Source organism: Lygodium microphyllum, chromosome 24, assembly GCF_053477565.2.
Source record: "Lygodium microphyllum isolate KBCC chromosome 24, Lygodium_microphyllum_v1.1.10, whole genome shotgun sequence".
Taxonomy (NCBI): domain Eukaryota; kingdom Viridiplantae; phylum Streptophyta; class Polypodiopsida; order Schizaeales; family Lygodiaceae; genus Lygodium; species Lygodium microphyllum.
Window position 1 is genome coordinate 89,567,632 of NC_141158.1, and position 20,826 is coordinate 89,588,457.

Sequence of the window (20,826 nt, forward strand, 5' to 3'; positions counted from 1 at the left end):
AACAGGATAGCCTTCACATCAAGTAGCCACCTATTTGCTTTAACTTTGCAGCTTTGAACAATTCTGAAGGAAAGGTCTCACACATCTACCAGTCAACCATTAAGAAAAGTCCAAGTATGATGCAAGCCCACCACCAAACGTCTAATTATCTCAACTGGTTGGAACTCTTGAGAATGTTCGATTCCTCACTAAGAAAGAAAGGGGGGTCATTTTGTTACCTTGCAACAAATAAGTAGAGAGGTTCTTTAAATACCCTTTGAATGCATGTGAATATAAGTCTACTGTACACCAAGTGGAAATTTGGAGGCTTGAACCTATGTTGATGGGCTAGAGCCTTGATTAAATGCCTTATTGAGGTTCTGGATGTCTAATGTGCTATTGTTTATTACCATATACCATTTTACATAAATGAAACATGCCATAGTTTTAGCTTTCTAGTTCTACCCTTAATGTCCTTTAGTTATGATAATTGATATGATTTTTTCATATGATTGGAGCTTAACTTCATTCTAAAAGTTTGAAAACTATGCTTTCTATAGCCTTTTATTAGTATTTGACCATATTTGGAGTTTAAAAAGACACACCTAGATTGGGAAATCTTTTCACCCGTATGGTATACATCCAGAACAAGTGTAATTCTCACCAAATAGCACATGGTCTAGTTTTTCATTTTGAAGTGCGCAATCTATAACCATGCTTAACAAATGTGGATATGGATTTTAATTATGCAATCTCTTTGATTGGAGTCCTAACAAGCTAAGTAAGTTGATGCTTCAAAAGCTAAATAAGTTCGCTTGTCTCTTCTTATGTCAAAATCTCCAGAGTGACCTTAAAATAAATGTTGATTAGAGAATCTCAGTCTTCAATTTTGTCATACAAATTCGAACTTTCAGCCTATGCATAGGGACGTACCTTAGAAATCAATCAATGTACCTTCAACCTATTGCTGCAAAAGGTTTCTAAAGCAAGCCAGCTCACTAACCTTGTCGACTTTGTCAAAATATCCTAACCATTTATTGCATCTTTCAATGACCAAGAATAGAATTGCCAAGGAGCAAGACAATTTTAGACTCAGTACGACCTATTCACCCTCATCTTCCTCTTCACAATATCTCTTCTTTGTCAAAATATCCTAACCATTTATTGCACCCTTCAATGACCAAGAATAGAATTGCCAAGAACCAAGACAATTTAGACTCAGTGAGAGCTTTTCACCCTCATCTTCCACTTCACAATATCTCTTCTTTGCCCTCATATTTTCATCATTTTCATCTTCATCAAGTCCATATTCATCTGTTGCTTTTTTATAATCATAATCCTATCTATTGCCTTTTCTTTTAGGGAATAAAATCCTTCAACTAGCTGCTCTTTGTTTTGAATCATAAAATCCTTCAACTAGTTGTCCTTTGTTTTGAGTCATAAAATCCTTCCACTATTTAAAATCCACATAAGGGCATAATTGCCCAGAGGGCTAAAACCTTCATTAAATGATAAAAAGAAAAGAAAGATAAGCCCTACTATCCCCAAAATTGTCCACTCTAATGGTATGCAACAAATTGAACAACTTCCTGCCACTGGTGCTCTTAATGCCATAGTTATCAAATAAGTATGGTTCACTACAATCTACCCCCGATTGAACCATATATACCACCCTTTAAAAAAATTTACTTTCAATTACTTAAGCATTGCATAAATACATCCCAACTGCACAAACAACACAATATTGGACAAACTTTGAGATGGCTAGTTGATACAGGTTCATGGCTGTTTTTCGCAGCTTGTGCTTCATTAGTGGCAGTTTTGAACCGTACAGGAAAATTTCTAAGTTTCGTATTTCAACTATCTCACCTACACCTGTTTTCACAAGTGCAGGCAAGGCACAAAGTTGAACAACTTCGAGATTACTAGTCAATTCAGGTTCATGTCTGTTTGTGGCAGTTTTTGCTTCATCAGTGCAATTTTGCCTCATTTCTATGTGAAAGGATCTAGAAATGTGCATAGGTGATATCAAAGGACAAATGACACGTAAAACATCAAATCCAAAAACATTCAATACTAAAAGTTCATTTTTCCTAGGGTCAAGTATGCTATTTATTTCATATTTTCAAACATTTGGTTCATGAACCATACAAATATGGGAAAAGCTATGCTTCATGCTTCCTCCATCCTCCCCATTTTGCTCAACCTCATCTTGCTTTCAGATCACCCACCTTTCTAGTCACCCTTCCATGTTTCCAATCTTATTGCCTCCTTCATGGCCTCTCCTTTCAGCCTCTATCCTCAGCTGGCATTGGGCAAAGCAAAGCATCGCAGAGCATTTCAGATGTATCTTCTCTTATCAAGCATCACACAGCCTTTCAGATGTATCTTTTGTAAAAAAGAGTGTGGAGGCACTGCTAGGGTTTGCACTAAGGAAACACAGTGCATAACCACGACAGAAGCACAACGAGACGAACACAAACACAAAAAGTAAAACTCAAACCCTAAACACAAAACTAAAAACTCAAACACAAATAGAAGAAGGGATAGAAAGAACATGGCTCTAAAGTGAATGAATGTAAGAGTATATAGTGTGCCCAAGGGGAGAGCAATGTGTCCAAGAGTAACATCCACCGGAGACAGATCCCAAGTGTTGTGACCACCATTCAAAGTGACAGAGTGAGAGAAACACCAAACGTTGATCACCAGAGTGTGAGGAGACTGAAGCGACTGCAGATGATGATGCCTGATAATGTGGACGAAGCAGTAAAACGTAGCAATAGAATGCTGCAATAGAACACCGCAATAAAATGCAACTGTAGAACGTTGCAGTCAAACGAGGTGATGGCAACTGTCATGAAGGCTGGAGCACCATGTGGTCGAAGACTAATGGTTGAGATCTGCACACAAGGGTGAGAAACCTGCATGGAAGAGATAGCACTGAATGGGGACAACCTGTCTATTTACAGATGAGGATGGACCCTCCCAAATTAGGGTTTCACTGAACTCTCTCGAACCACTCCTCGATTTTCATTAAATTAAGCTTCTTTTGGGGATATTTAAGTGGCTAATCAGCATGGAATGCATTTCTTAGCTCAACACCCCCTTTCAAACCCAAAACAAGGTGAGAAGAAAAGGCCAACCCAATTTGCCCAAGGCATCCCATCCCAAAGCCGCTAAGGCATCGGACAAAGGGTGCACGATGGCTACTAAGTGGCCTATCAAGACTACAAAGGTGATGGTTATCTTACCAAGGGAGTCCAAGTAGTAACCCCAAAGAGAACAGGGCATCGGACCAAGGGTACTCATTGGCTGCCCAGTGGCCTACCAAGCCCTACAAAGGAGGATCAAACTACAATGAACCTAATTTTTTATATTATTTTTTTAGTAAGAGATGGTTTGCAATCAATTGAGTAGAAGACGGGAGAATGAGAAGGGATGGTTAGGTCCAACCCATCACAAAACAAACAAGCTACCCATCCACTCAAGGATGTCGATGATGAGGGAATGGTGGGGAAGTAATGGTAATGTGGTGTACAAACCGCCGATGGAAATAACTTAGGATCCATCTAGTGGTGCTCTACACAATGAGTCTACTACATACTATGATATGCTCATGCAACAGATACCACTTGGACAATGTCCCTCGTGGAGAAACGGTTCACTTGCCCAAACACCCTCGTACAAAGATGATGAAATCATGCAATGCAAAGGGTCAAGGTACAACGAGGGGAGGGGGGGAAGGCCGATGTCAAAGACAAGTGCCGAAACCTGTAAAATACCAAGAAGGATAGGAACCCCCTCTCAACCTCGAATGGCGATACCAAAGGAGAAAAAGCCAAATGTCAATCTTCATGTGGTGCCGAAAACCATGATGAGAAGAAGCATCCCGACTAGAAGAGCGAGCTAGAATTCACTGTCATGATAGCATCAAGAGAGATGGTGTACGATCCGCCTTGGGAGGGGAGACCTCCATGCTAGTAGAAGAGCAAAACTCCTAGGAAGATGGAACCATGAAGGGAACAGTACGCATCCCATGTCTCCAGCCTAGGTAGGACTAGGCAAACCATTATGTTAGCCTTGCGCTAAAAGCAAAGTCTACAAAAGAGAGTAAGAGTTCCCCATCTAAAATGGGACGCGTTCCCTGTTTGAAACGGGACAGGGAACGCCACGTGGCACCCACTTACCTTCCGCCGGCCGCTGCTCCTACCCGGATCGTCTGCAACTGCGTGTTTCACCCCGCTCCTACGTGTTACTCCCGCCCAAGATCGTCTACCCATTCCTACCCCCGTGACAACAGTCCGCACCCGCCAGCGCCCCCCGTTCCCTGTTGCACCACGCCATCCTGTCTCCAACCTCTCTTCTTTCTTCTTCCTTCTCCCTTCTCTTCTTCCTTCTCTTTACTTCTTCCTTCTCTTATTCCTTCTCTTCTTCCTTCTTCCTTGGACCCTCTCCCTTCTCTTCCTTCTTCTCCTCTTCTCTCGAATCTTCCTTCTTCTCCAACTTCCAAGTTCTCCATTCTTCTCTTCTTCTTCTTCTTCTCCCTTCTCTCTCGGCTCTTGAGTGAGTCTTGACTCTTGAACCTTCTCCCTTCTCTTGAGACTCGAGTTCTCACTTCTCTCGAGACATTTTTATTTCAATTTTCAGCCTGAAATGGCTTCATCTTCCCGCCCCGCTCATCGGGTTGGAGGTCGAGGAAGAAGGTCCGATGATTGGTCATGGTGGGAAGAAGTAAATGCTGACTGCCCATTGAGTGGTGGAGGATCTCGACCATGGACTTGCAAGCTTTGCCCATACAAGCAAACTAGTGGAGCAAACAAGGTAATCCATTGAACTGAGCATTTGTATTTCGAATTTTTATTCATTTTAATTTTTCAAAGCTACTTAAATATTAGAATATGGAATACCAATTGCCACTTGTTCTGTTTTAATATTTATGCATAATCAAGTCCGAGCTCATCTCCTACATGAGCCAAATTCAGAGGTACAATTTTGTCTGAATGTAACCTCGGAGAAGCAAAGGGAGCTTCGTAACCATGGTAGTAGGTCAACAAGCTTACCTTGCATCTAGACCACGACGTGTTGCAGTTGACCCTACAACTTTTGTGACACCATCCCCATCAAATGTATCTAGAGCAGGGTCAGTATCAGAAAGTGCTATCTCCACACCTACTGCAGGCATTGCATCAGCCATGGCATCAACAACGCCACATGTTGCACATAGACAGAGCACACTTGATGCTAGTTGGGATCCCAAGAAGAAGAAAGAGGTGGATACATCAGTAGCACACTTTTTTTATCATGACCACATTCAATTTCGTGCAACCAAGTCAAAGTATTTTAAATTGATGTGCAAGAAGATTGGTGAGCATGGCCCTTCGTATGTACCTCCATCATCAAAGACCTTACGCACCACTTTGCTCGACAAGGAAAAGCGCCTTGTTGAGCAAGCAGCAGTGACTAGAAAGAGCATGTCGGCTAAAAATGGAGTTTCCTTGATTGCTGATGGTTGGAGTGATATACGCAAGTGACCCATTCATGGTATGGTTGCTTATTCTCGTGGAGAAATGTATTTCATATCTTCACATGATGCATCGGGGACAGGAAAGTCAGCAGATATACTTGCAGCAGAGTGGGTTACAGGTATTGAGCTTATTGGCCTGGAGCATGTTGTGGGATTTGTTGCAGATGGAGAGCCCACAAATAGGGCAGCAAGTGCTATTATCCAGGGATATTATCCGCATATCGCAGTTTCATATTGTATGGTTCATTACTTACTAAAGGATATTGGTAACCTGTCATGGATTTCCCCTGTCATAGAGCAAGGAGCTCAAATGGTTAGCTTTGTTTTGAATCACCAGTTTCTTCGACATCACTTCTCTTTGTGGTCGAAGAAGACACTTTTAAAATACTCTAATACCAGATTTGCCTTTAACTTCTTGATGCTAGGTAGGTTAAGAGAATGCAGTGGTGCCTTGAGGCAATTATTTCTTAGTGATGAGTTTACCTCATCAACATTGGCACATACTCCTATAGGTATCTTATGCTTGGAGAAAGCAAATAACTCCACTTTTTGGGATGATGTAAAGCGGATAGATGCTATGGTATCACCTATTGTACATTTATTGAGGGTTATGGATGCTATGCAACCTTACATTAGCAAGGTATATGAGACTATGGGTAGGCTGAATGAAAAGTTACAGGAGTTGGTACCAACTGATGAGGCATATGAGAAGATACACCATTTAGTTGTGACGAGGTGGAACTCCTATAGCTCACCCATGCATGCATCTGCATTTGTTGTGAATCCTAAGTTCTAGGGCAAGGGTTAGGAGAATGACATTGAGGTTATGGATGCATGGAGACTTATATTGTCTCGTCTAGTGCCTGATCATGGAACTAGACGAAAGATCACACATCAACTTTCATGTTATAGAATCTTTCGGGGTTCTTTTAGCTGTGGGGATGCATAGGAGGATCACTGTAAGATTGGGGCAGCTTTGTGGTGGGAGGACTATGGTTTGGATGGTCCTCAGTTGCAACAACTAGCCATTTGTATTTTGAGTCTGTCAGTTAGCTCCTCTTGTTTGGAGCAATTGTGGAGTACATACGCTCACATTGCTTCAAAGAAAGAGGAACCGTCTTGGTGTGGAGAGGGCAAACGATCTAGTATTCATTAGTGCTAATTTGAGGATGTTATGTAATAGTATGACAACAAAGCCTGATCCATTCACAGAGTGGGAGACGCGGCAAGAAGAGGAGACACATGCTGATGTTGAGGAAGATGCAGCAATTCATGGTACACATGATGATGAGGCTAGCACTTCAGGAGTAGCTAGAGCAACCTCAGATCATGATGATAATCTTTGATTTAGTTTACTTATCATGAGTCTCATGATACATGACACATGTACATTGTATATGATATTATGATCATTGATGACAGTGTGACACTTGCATTGTTGACAGTTTTGCCATGGCGATATTATATTTGTACTTGAGTCTTGCAATTGCCCTTTGGGCTATTTTGGCATGCCGTATTTTGCTTCAGTCTAGAGATTAGACTTTATATTTGTAGTCTTTTTTGGGACAATGAGCATGTTCTTTCAAAGATTAGACTTCATATTTATAATCTTTTAAGTTTTTTGGCAATGGGACCATAGGCATGTTCTTTCAGCTTAGACTTTAAAGTTTAATTTATTGTTCATTGTTTTATCATTTATGGCATATGTATTATGCATTTTATTATTTATAATTGAATAGCTTACCTCTTGAGCCTTGTAAGTTGCAATTCAATTTCTAATGAGTAGTTTTAGAATGATGCATGATATCTTAAAGTTAAAACTTAAAATGATTTGTCCTTGTGGATTATATACCTTGATTTTAAGTTTTAACACTCCAGAGTCCATATGGATTATGAGTGAAATATTAATTTTTTTCATGAATTTTAATTTTTTAAACATTGTTCCCGTTCCCACGTCCCCATTCCCTAGGTTTGGAGTCCCCGTCCCCGTCCCCATTCCCCGTTCTCGTTTCCCATTTCATGTTTCTATGAGTGGAGTTCCTAGAAAGGGATGCATAAAGTGCAATGGGATTGGTGCTAGTAGTCAATCCCTTAAGAATAGAGTAGGATGGTCACTAAGGTTGTTCGTGTGCCACATGTCCGACAGCCATGGGGGCTGAAGGAGTAGATGGGGCAACAAGGGGAGGCATAGCCCCACTAAATTGTGTAGTCATAGTCTATTGTGATTTTCTAGAAGGAAGACCTTAGGCCTTGATACGACACTCCTCATCCATATGGCTTGACCTCTAGTAGTGAGTGCAAAATCTATTTTTCTTAGGAATTTGCTACCAAAGGGGTCGAGGCTCTTTGTTTCCATCGGAGGAAGTGGTGTCACCCTTGCTTTGGCTTGCCTTTTCATCTTGTGAGTTCTTGCTACTGTTGATTTTTCCTCCCGAAGAAGAGGCAACCAACCCACACCCCTCTGAATAGATGTAAGTGAAGGACTTCTTGTGGACTTAATCATGCAGCCTCGCGTAACGCAAGAACTGACACTCAAACTCGTAGAAGGTTTGCAATCTAGGCAGTGAGATAATGTGCTGGATAAAATGGAAGTATTTTCTAGGCAACTTGTTCAAGAAGAACGTAACCCAATTATCATCTGACTTCAAAGAGCCAGTAGTGGGAAACTCAACTAGTAACCTCTGATATTCAGCCAACTTGACTTTCAAATCATCCCCTTCCTTCTAATGGAAATTTCTTGAAGCTCAAAGTTGATGTTTATACGTCGAGTACGATCTCCAGCCGCATAGCAATCGATGAGATGACTCCAACATTTCGATGCAAGAGGGACGTACTGTAACTAAGAGTGAAACTCAAGAAGCAAACACTGCATCAACTCAACATTGGCTATGGCATTGCAAGCTCTCCATAGACGGATGCAATCATGGTGGGCTAGGTGAGAGTCACGCATAGGCTCAAGACCAACAACAAGGTCCCAAGCACCCTGAGACTCAAGCACTTCCTGCAAATAGTTCGACCAAGGAGTAAAATTCAACCCATTGAAACAAGTCTTATCCGTGAAGGCATTCTTGGCCGAGGCAACAAGACTGGTAGTGCTCAGATAAGGTGGATAGGGTGGGTATTAATGTGGAAAGGAGTACACTTGGGAATGGGTCCCATAGTGCCCACCAAGCATTCGAGAAGTGTGCATGGTGGATCCAAATGTGTGCATGGGGCCGAGGCAACAAGACTGGTAGTGCTCAGATAAGGTGGATAGGGTGGGTATTAATGTGGAAAGGAGTACACTTGGGAATGGGTCCCATAGTGCCCACCAAGCATTCGAGAAGTGTGCATGGTGGATCCAAATGTGTGCATGGGATGACTAAGCATGGGCATTTTCGCCGCATGAGGACCCCATGGTGGAGGGATAGGGACACGTAGAGCAGATGACGGAAATCCCAGCATAGGAGTGATCCACAAAAAGTGAGACGATGCACCATAAGTAAAGGAAGGAAATCCTTGCATCTGAAAGGTCATGGGGTGTGTTCAACTAGGAGTAGTGAGGGGGATGCCCATCACAACCGCCCCAATAGGAAAAGATGTGCCTACATGAGGAAAGGTAGAGAAAACTGTGTTAGAGAGTGGCATTCCCTATAACGAAGTCCCATAGTACAGAATGGCTTGTGGAAAAGGGTAGGTGACAGTGTTAAGAGGTGAAATCCCCCCTAACGAGGGAGCGTAATGTGAATATGGAATAGAGAATGAGAATGTGCTAGGAGCGGAGATAGAAGGTCCAACTCCTAGTGTGGTAGAGGCGGATGTGGAATGTAAGCCGAGGTTTTCAAATGAGTGTGATATGGCTTCAAAAGAAGAGGGTAGGATGGGAGGGAGACAAAAAGAGTAATTGACTTGTTCAAATGAAACAAAAGATGTAGATATACTTGATGATGAATGTCTGTTTCTTGAGCTCCCTCTATTAAGATTTACATACATTTGACCATTCAGATCTTGCACACCAAAAGGCAAAACAAGAGAGGGTTTTGATTCGAAAGACTCAAAAGGGTTGTACGAACCCGACACAAGGCTTGGCAAAGATGATGAAGATGGATCACCAGTCGTCCCAAATGTCATATTGCCTCCATGATCAAAAAGGTGACCATTCTCACCAACCGGTCCGGAAGGAGTACCAAAGCTGGAAACAGGGATGTCTTTCGGTCCATACTTGTTGCGTAGGTACTCCTCAAACTCCACTATGAGGTTAATGAGATCTAGAATATTTGGCATGGGTGTAAACATAGAGAATGATGGTGAGGGTGAATATGGAGTGTCCTCTTCCTCACACTAAGTTCATAATGCCTCCTCAAGGTCTCCAGTGATGGAGAATCCTGATAAGACATCATGGAGTCACGAGAAGAAGGTGCCTGTGACATTATGATTCAGTTACAAGTCGTATTTTGTGCCTCGTGCAAAGACTAGCACTCCACAATATCTGCACGATACTCTTTATAAGAGCATCAACTCTGATACCATGTGAAGAAGAGTGTTGCAGCACTGCTAGGGTTTGCACTAAGGAAACACAAAGTGTACGACCACAACAGAAGCACAACGAGACAAACACAGACACAAAAAGAAAAACTCAAACCCTGAACGCAAAACTTAAAGCTCAAACGCAAACAAAATAAGGGATAGAAAGAACACAACTCTGAAGTGAATCAATGATGTAAATGAATGTAAGAGTATAGAGTGTGCCCAAGGGGAGAGCAGTGTCTCAGAGAGTCACGTCCACCGAAGACGGATCCCAAGTGCTGTGACCACTAGTCGGAGTGACAGAGTTAAACACTGATCACCAGAGTGTGAGGAGATTGAGGCAATTGCAAAGGGTGATGCCTAATAATGTGGACAAAGCAGCAAAATGTAGAAATAGAATGCCACAGTAGAACACCGCAATAAAACGCGGCAGTAAAACACGATAGTGAAACACCGCAATAAAACGAGGTGATAGAAGCAATCACAAAGGCTGGACTGTCACGTGGTGGGAGATTGATCGCTGAGATCTGCACAGAAGGGTGAGAAACCTGCACAGAAGAGATAGGATTGAATGGGGACAGCCCGTCTATTTACAGATGAGGATGGACCCTCCCAAATTAGGGTTTCACTGAACTCTCTCGAACCACTCCCCGTTTTAGGGCTTTCATTAAGTTAAGCTTGTTTCGAAGCTGTTTAAGTGGCTAATCAGCATGGATTGCATGTCTTAGCTCAACACTTTCCTCTATCATATCATTCACCTTTGTGGTTCAACCTTGCCAGATCAAGCTTAATTGAAGCATTCACGCAGCCCCAAAAACTACTTAAGGGAGCATACAAATGTCCAATTAGAAAGAAGGTTAGGTGATGGAGTGTCGAGTCATTATCGCCTTGGCTTAACCTTTACCTGTATTGCTTATAAATTTCGTACGAGTATAGGCTTTACAATTTGACTCTATAACTAAGGTTTAGGCTTGAGTTGTTTGGGCATAGGCTGTCATTAATGTCAATCTATAATATATTACAATATAGTTTAGGATCATAAGATTGTGAGCTAATTTTGACATGAAGGGATTTAAGGGGGTCTACGGGAGTTAACACCTTGTGCAGTTTGTTGGGTTCAGCAAGATGAGAGAGAGAGAGAGAGAGAGAGAAAGAAAGAAAGAAGGATATATTAACGTCTACTTAAGGCCAATGTGGCCTATGAGACAAAATCCAAAGTGCATCCATGTCTAATGTCATCTCATCAGTAAGGTAAAGATAACATTACAAATAAGTGGGTGGCCTATGAAATAATACTGAAAATAACTATAGGATGGGACTATACTAGGGTTGAACCATGTGTAGTGTTGTTCCATCGATAGAAAAGAAAAGAAAAGGAAAGGAGAACCAGATCTGATAGAACCATGTACAAAAGTGTGGTGGAGACTATGGGCTATAGCTAATCTCAAGATCTACACATGATCTCAGCTATGATGCGGTCCCTAGCTGCTTCACTGATATGCTTGGTGGTGAGTCTTCGGTGTCTCGTGATAATGGCTCTAATCCGACTATGGTGTGGCCTCCTCGGACATGGTCCTAGTAGATGGGGTCGTCGTGCTCGACGAAGGGAAATGGCTCTATCCAATGTGACTCCACGACGTGGCCTGTAAAGTGTCTGGCGGGATGGCTCTGTCTCTGCTAGGCCGGTAGTGTCAGTAGGGTCGGCTTTGTAGAACAAGTTTGTCACTGCTCTCTGTGTGTGTCCCTCTGGATGAGCTAGCCTCCTCTCTCCCAGTAGTGCAATTCGGTGCCTCTCGAGCTCCAGGAGGAAAAGACCTAGGCATCTCTGGCCCTCGTACTCCATGATGCGAGTAAGGGGTCCAAATCCATCACGGAAGAGGTAGTGGTACCGTCCTCGTATGTCATAGTATACTGTGCATCTGCATATGTAGTGCTCCTCCATCTTGGGCTCTCGACCACAAAGCTGGCAAGTCCTATCCTCTGCTAGGATATTTGTCCATCTGCCTGTCTCCATCTGAAGTCTATGTGAGGAGGTGCGAATCTATCCGATAGCAATCCGTATGCTATGGGAGAGATGGCTGTCCATATATGCTGGCCGAATAGTGAAACCCATCAGAGAGAGACAAAAAATGACTCCTGTAGAACTCCATCCTCGATCCTAGAGGGAGTGGTGGGTGGATCCATGTCCTTGCTATCTCAATCCTCAAGATATCAGCTCTGATCACCTAGTTCAGCTCTGATCAGCTAAGAGAAAGTGTAGGGAAGTCAAGGCTATAATCCAAAGGTGAAAGACAAAACCATGTAGACCCATCCAAATAGCCAATTTGTGAAAACCAACAGTTCTTCTCGCCTCCTACTGCTAGTTGTCTAGATGAGGTTAGTGCCAATCTAGAGTAACTATGGTGTGGAAGTTCCCATAGTCTGTGCCAAAAGGTCACTACACTGAAGAGTGCCTCCATAACTATCAGTGTTGCCCCTAGCTCTGCTCTAACAATGGGATGTGGGATGGAGAGCTTACTCCTAATCATGTGTGCTATCATCATGATCAATGGCCTTTCCATGCTATCCCAACCATCATAATAATCCCTCTCTACTCCAATCCAATCAGTGAGTAAGCTAAGACGCATGTGGTACAAGCTGCAGCCCCATAGCTCTGCTTCATATAGTAATGTAGGTGTGACTAGGGTGTCAAACAACCAGAGTTTGGTGCGGGGCTCCTGGAACTATATATGAGCACATTGACTCTCGAGTGCCCCTAGTGCTACGTATCCATGTGCCAGACCTGCCTCTGATATCCCTCTCAACGAAAGACGTGGGACAGAGAAGGTGACTCCCAAATAGACATATTCCCTCACATGCTCCAGTATGTCTCCCCCAAATGTGAACCAGTACATAGATCTAGTCACCCATGCTGCTGAAGTATTGAAAACCATGGTTTTGGTCTTCCCAAGGTTCACTGTAAGGTCTTTATCTCTACAGAACATGTGCAAAGCATCTAGATGGCAATGCAATCCCTCCCGTAATCGGAAATGAGAACAATATCATCTGCATACAATAATATTGGTATCAGCACCCCTGCCAACATGCTCGCTCCAACTCCTCCTCCTCGGTCTATGTAATCAGACACTTCATCTATGTATAGACCAAACAATATGGGTGAAAGTAGACATCCTTGTTTCACTCCTATGGTACTGTCAATCCTCTCTGATAGTCCCCCCCAGGTGCTCATACATGACCTGTCAATGTCTCATATAATGCATAGACACCCCATCGTATACCCTCTGGTACTCCAATGTCCTGCAATCTCTGCATGATGCGTGTATGAGGCACTGTATCAAAAGCTTTGCGAAAGCCTACAAAGCAACAATAGATCCTCTTGTCTCGGGCTCGACCCTCCTCAATAATGGCTCTAACTGTGAGAATATGGTCCCGCATGGTATATTCTCATCTGAAACCTGCATGTCCTTGTGCTCTCTTGCCTTGCATTTCAGCCCACTCACTGAGTTTATGCTCCAATATAGATCCATATATCTTGGCCAAAGTATGACCGATCATGATACTCCTGTAGTTGCTAGGAATCAGGGGATCACCACTTTTAAATAGCAAAATTATAGTATTGTCTGACCAACTCATAGGGAAACCTTCACATACTGCTCTATTGAACATATGTGCTAATATGGGTGCTAATATGTCACAAGCATGTGAGAAATGCTCTACTACTAGTCCATCCTCATTCTGTGCCCTCCCATTTTGTAATCTATAAATTGCATCCCTAACCATTTTCCATGTAAAGAAAGACCACTGTATTGGCCTACAAGCTTGTGGGGGCTGCATTGGTGGCTGTCCAGGCAGGTCATACAACTGTCTCCCATAGTCAAGCCAAGCATCTAGTGATGTAATCTATATGGGGGGCTGTCTTTCTGAAACATCTTCCATGCACTCTTGCTATCCCGCCCCAAAAATAGCTAATATATCTCTGCTTCTGCTTTCGCTAAGTAGTCTCGTTTCTTCTTTCGCACAAGGTGTTTGTAGAACACCTTTGCTTGGCAATGTGTCTAAGTGCCTAGCTCCACTTCTCTTTGTAAGCGAGCTCGGGTGACTCTACACTCATCATCATACCAACTATTGTGGGGAGTAGTAGATCATGTGGGTCTACATCGAGGCAAGGTGTGTGGGAATGCATACATGGCTAATCCATGTATGGCCTCTGCTAAATCCCTTGTACATTCTTCCAACGATCTACTCAAGACCAATGTATGTAAACTAGTCTCTGCAGAGAACCACTATAGATGTGTGAGGTGTCTTCTGTAATGTAGTATTTGGGATGTTTAGGGAGCCATGGTGTTTCGTGTTTCATATGTACACAAGAGCGCATGTATGTCAAAATAGTATGATCTGCTGCTATGCCAATTGGTCTCTTAGATATCTTAAAGTTTTAGATGTCTAGTATCAATGCTGGTGAGCATATCAAGTAGTCCACAGTACTTGCCCCTCCTTTGTGATTGCAACATGTCAAATTGTCAAATCCTGGCCATTGTGGCAGACCATTGAAGATGGCTAGTCTATGTACACTTTCCAAAGTCAATAGGTATGTCCCATAGGTCACTTCTTTATCCTGGGCTCTCCTACGTAGGCCTATTTCATCTATGTCGATCTCTTCGAACATGGCATTATCATGCATATAAAAGTCACTCTTTCTATCTCTAGTGCATGCATTGAAATCTCCTACTAATAATATGTCCCCAATGCTAGCATATCTCATGATATCCTCATAAAGTACATCAAAGGGAGATTTATCTCGTGTGGCATAGGTAGAATTTGCAGGAGGAAAGTAGCATATTGCGATGAATATATCTTGTGGTCTTCATGCATGTATCCTAATCTATAAATATTATGCATCATCATCTCTTTTCATTACTCGCATTATCCCTTCAAGGTCTTCCCGATATAGTATGGCCACACCTCCAGAATCCCTAGAGCTTCTTGGTTTTCTAACTGCTGGATGAAATGCACTTTCCCACCTGTATCCCCACACGTCTGGTAGTCGGCTACCTTTACATTGGTGTGTTTCTGTATACATTGCTATATCTATGTTTCAGAAGCTATCTTCAAAGTAACCAGCATCCAAGCGTAGGGCTCCATTACAATTCCATATTGACATCCGGAGTGTCTCATAGGCCTCGTACCGTCATGAAGTCCTTTTGTCAATGATGATGACTCGTCCATCCCTATAAACAGCCCACTTTCCCTCTTTGCGAGCCTCCAATACCTTGGGCATTTGTCTTTGCCATGCACTACTTGTGTTGGGGTAAGGTCCTCATCCAAACAAATATTCTCACCCTTGAGGGCTCTCCTCTTAGAGAGGAAGGCCTTTTTTTTCTCTATGTCCCCAAAGTGAAGAATTAGAGTCTTGGACTTAGAGTCCTCTTTCCCCACTCTCCAAGCACTGACGATAGGTACGTCTGAAGCCCCAATTTTGTCAACGAGTGTCTTAGCATCTTCATGTGGGCTGCTCTTCTCCTCCCATCCTACTACCCGTACATATAAAACCCTAGCCCGCCGTCTCCTAGCCTCTTCTTCCAAGGTAGCATTCATTACTTCAATCTTGTTCACTAATGTTTCCTTATTCTTTTTTACTACCTCAATCCATGGGCTGGCTTCTTCTATCTACTTCTGTGTTGTCTTTGCCACTTCTGCTCATGAGGGAACCTCCCTTTCACATGCCTTCAAAGCCTCTTTCTCTTTTTGTAGTTCTTCTTGCATGTTCATTTCTTTTTTCTTAAATGTATTCAATTCTTCCCCCAATTCTAAGATTTCAGATTTGTGGGCATCTACCACTTTCAGCATTTCAGTTTTCAGCGTGTGCATTTCGGAGAGCATTTGTGCCTGTAAGTCATTCTTAATCTTTATCTGCATGTCTTGCATTTCTGCCCTCTGATTTACTATCAGTTCGGCTTTGACCTGCTCTCGTATTTCTTTCTCCAATTCTTGTCTCATATTCGAGTTCAGAGCGAATTGTGAGATGAATTTCTTTGTATTTCTTTTCATTCATGGTGCGCAAGGTCTTTCCATGCCTGCAAGATGCTGGGGAGACGATCCAATCACGGACCCTACAGCCATACGTCTTGTACCGTGTGTTCTTAGATGGGGTGTTGAACATTGCTTCCATGGACGGTTGTGTTAGTTCTTGATCAGATTCGTCTCCTACATATCCATTTTCCACGATTTGATGCTTGCATTTGTCTACATTACCCATCTCTCACACACTGTATGCAAAGCCACTCAGCTTGTACTTTGTACTCTCAAATCAGAGCAGTTTCTGTGATTCCTGTAAATTTCCAGGGTTTCCCTAAACCCTCACTAAATTTTTGCAAGCCCAGTAATCTTATACGAGACCAAATGCCTTCACACTGTTTACAGTCACTATAGAAATACAAATTACAGCCCCAGTCAATGCATACTCTAGGACATGATCAAAACCAAAGTCAGTGCATCATTGCCTAGTCCACAAGCCAGTGCATCAATACATTCACCCAAGTCTGCATTCATGTCATTCTGAGTACATTCGTGTCATATCAATCTGATTACATCTGCAATCTCAATACATTGGCATCTGGGTCTGCGTCAGTACATTGTTGTGTCAATACATTACTGCATACAGTACACCTGCGTCAATGCATTCAGTACATCTTTGCATCACTATAGTGCTAACGACAAGTCTGCCTCACGCCAAGTACATTCCCGCTCACGATAGGTCTACTCCACGCCAAAGAGGTGTTTGCCTCACATCAGAGGGATACTGCCTCACGACAGGTCTGGCATCACGATAGGTTTCTCTCGACAGGTTTGGCATCACGACAGGTCTGACATCACACCAGGTATGTCGCATCAGGTCCTCACGACACGTCTGACATCACGCCAACTCCATCACGGCAAGGACGTCACGCGAGGGTCACGCAAGGCATGTCACGTCACTCCAGGCCCGTCACGTCACGCACGCTAGAGTCACGCCAGCATCGCGTCAGAGTCACGCCAAGATCATGCCAGGCACATAACGTCACGCACGCTAGAGTCACACCAAAGTCACACCAGCTCCATCACGGTAGGGACGTCACGCGAGGGTCACGCAAGGCACATCACGTCACTCCAAGTCCGTCACGTCGCACACGCTAGTGTCACGCCAATGTCGCGTTAGAGTCACGCCAAGATCATGTCAGAGGCCCGCCACATCACGCGTGCCAGAGTTACGCACGCCAGAAAAGAGGAGAGAGAGAGAGAGAGAGAGAGAGAGAGAGAGAGAGAGAGAGGGAGCTAAGGTAAACGCAACTCCCTGAGATAGAGAGAGAGAACTCTTGTAAGTACATAACAAGCTGAATAGATTGATGTGATAGATGTTGATGAAAGTACAATGGTTAGGGCCTCATATATAGGCCTAGTGTTTCCCCCAAACCGTTGACCCTTATTAAATGCTAGGCATAAAAGGTGTTCACACCTTTGACACACACACTTACACACCTAAGATGTGTTCACACACAAGGGCATGTATAAACTAACAAATCCCCCCTCAGGTCATGGGTGGTTGAAAGCGTGGCATGAAACACAAAAAGGAATGAAAATGGGAAGACCTTACCCGAAAGAGGCAATGCAGTGTCTCGTCCCATACAATGATTCCAGAAAAGGAGATACATAAGTGAGAGAGGTGCAACGTGAAGATAACATAGTCTACCGAGAAGCTCAGGACCTGAAGTAAGACATGGTTTAAATGTACGTGTGTATGGCTCAAAGGCTAATCAAAAGCCAACGTAACTCAACGCTACTAAGCACATGAACAGAGGTCAAATACATGGGTATGGCCTTCGGGATCAAACTCAAAGGTCATGTGTAAAGTGGTTACAATCTCCCCCTCTTAAAATAGAACTCCTAAATAGAATCATGAAAGTGAAGTACAAATCTTTTTGGATAAAAGTATGGGCAAAGTACCCACACAATAAATAGATGAGTTTAGAAAGGACTTTAACACATGAATTGGCATGGTTAGTGTCCGATTCCAAAACACATTATTTAATTATTTATTTATGATTTAATTCAAAACACATATTGGGTTCATCATTGCCAAGAGACAACAACTAAATAGATACATTAAGAGCCTTGTCAAAAGTGGTTAGTGTCCGATTCCAAAACACATTATTTAATTATTTATTTATGATTTAATTCAAAACACATATTGGGTTCATCATTGCCAAGAGACAACAACTAAATAGATACATTAAGAGCCTTGTCAAAAGTGATAGGTGGCTCATCAAGGTCACTATTAGATAAGGTATTAGTAGCGACATATTGGATAGGTTACTTATCTTGCTAGTTGTCTTTCTTCTTGTAGCATTGGTCAACACTGTGACCAATATGCTTGCAATATTGACACTTGGGTAGTTGTTTCTTGGTGTAGAAGGCTGCCCCTACTACATCAACATCTTTGTTGTACCTTTTGTCATCCAAAAGCATGGCAATCATCTCCTCATATTTCATCTCTCAGGCCACCTTGAGAGTTGTCATGGTTTCATGGAATTATGCTTCTTTCATCAAGCTATTAAGAATTGCGACCTTATCAACGTCATCCAAACGACTATTCAAAGTGGTCAATTGTTGGTAAAAGAGACTTAAATTATCAAGATGTTGCTTAAAAGTCGCTGAAGGATTATAGAAGATACTAAACAATTGCATCTTCAAAAATAATTTGGAATTATTAATCTCTCCCCCAAATGTGACTTGAAGGCCATCCCATACCTCTTTTTCCATTTTTGAGATCAAGGAGATGAAAAATGTTGTCAAAGAGGCCAATCCTAATGATGGCAAGCACGCTCTCGTTCTTCTCATGCCATTCCTAATGAAGTTGTAGGTTGCCCCAAACGTGCTCTAGCTTATTAGTGGTTACGACCCTCCATGAGCCCTCTTGCATAAGTATGAATTGAATCTTGGTCTTCCAAATGGAGAAACTGACACCCAAAAAAAAATTCAATTGTGATGCCATACCTTGACATCCTGATGGTAGGTGCTATGGAGAGGGCTCGAATTGCAAAATCCCCGATTTTTGTGATTAAACTTTTTTGAAATTTTAAGGGAAAAGAAAATGCGAATAAGATTTGGGTAAATTCAAGTAATTTGAAGTGAAAGTTGATGGCTAGTGTAAAAAATCTCAAATTTTGTTGTTAAAATTTGTGAAATTTCGACCAAAATGTTGAAATCCTCAATTTCACATAAGCAACCCTTAAGAAGCACAAGTTTGAATTGAAATTAATTAAGGTTTAATGTTAAAAACATTATTTGAATGTGGAGAAGTGATGAATCATGATGTGTTGACAGCCAAGATGACGTAGCGAGCCGAAGCATGACATGGCTTGTAGGTATCGGTTCTTCGCAAGTCAACTATCACATATCCTAGGAGTTGTCAACAACCAAGAATGAGGCAATGTCAAATTTGGCGACACAATGAACCTAGCAGCAAGTTGAACACGTAGTGTGCAGCCACGCAACACGATAGGCCGGCGATGGTGACAGGTCAACAAGCAGAAGATAACAAATCACCATCGTAACAACAAAACTAGCCCCAATTAATCCTGTACTGGTGTGGCGATAGGGCTGGTTGATTATAGCGGAAGCTAGTTGCCTCCCTCTTCTTCTTCTCCTTCTTCTTCTTCTTCTTTAGTCGGCAAAGACTACTGACAACCACCAGTATTCACAACAGCAACTAGAGAGAACACAGACGAAGAGGTTGTAGTTGGGTGTTGACCGTAAGGAATGCTACGAGCGGCTATGCACTCCTCTTGCAAAGAGGACAAAGAAGACTACTCAAAAGACATAAAATCTATGCTCTAATATCATTGTTGGGTTCAACAACAGAGGTGAGAGAGAGAGAGAGGAGGGGGGAGCTAAGGTGGATGTAGCTCCATGAGAGAGAGAGAGAGAGAGAGAGAGAGATCTTGTAAGTACACAACAAGCTGAATAGATTGATGTGATAGATGTTGATGAAAGTGCAATAGTTAGGGCCTCATTATATAGGCCCAAGTTTTCCCCCAAACCAGTAAATACAAAGGTAAGAAAGATTCAACTCAAGTAAGAACTCAATACCTTAAGAAATGTAAGATATCTATAAATAAGTGTGGTTTGAAGGTGGGAAGTTCTGTAGATTCCTTAGCAGCCATGGATGCAATGCCTAATGATGATAGTTTGGTTTCGCCTACTTTGGGTGGCCTTATTGATGAGAAGACTTGGAAATCTTTTGTTACTTATATGTATGTACTGAAGCCGTTTTCGGATTTTGATGAATCGGTCTCTCTCATGATTACTGAAAAAATCAACATACAAGATGAATTGTCTGAAATAAGTGATGAATATATCCATGCATTCTACTCAAGTTCATGAAGGGGAAATGAAAAATGAAAAGGAGAATTTCTCTAATGAGTTTAGTGACCTTTTGAGATCTTATGATATAAAGCAACAATTTACATGCAGATATACCCCACAACAAATGGGGTTGTAAAAAGAAAAACAAACATATTGCAAAAGTTGCAAGGCATTAATGGCTAAAAAGAATATGCCAAAGTATTTTTGAAAAGTTATTCTTATTGATGTGTATATTATGAAATAAACTCCCGCAACTGCAATTTATGATATGACCCCTAAAGAATGTTTTACAAGCAAGAAGTCTGATTTATCATACTTGAAAGTTATTGGTCGTATTTCGTATTTTCATATGCTGGATCAATTGCATTAAAAACTTGATCCAAAGGCTGAAAAATGTATCTTTATTGGATACTCTA

At 42.2% G+C, this 20,826-nt stretch overlaps 1 protein-coding gene across 3 annotated transcripts in view; it reads right to left on the minus strand.

Moving 5' to 3' along the window:
- The window catches only part of SEC8 (subunit of exocyst complex 8), a 177,119-nt gene that overhangs the window by 103,254 nt on the left and 53,039 nt on the right, over positions 1 to 20,826 (minus strand). The window lies entirely within an intron of this gene.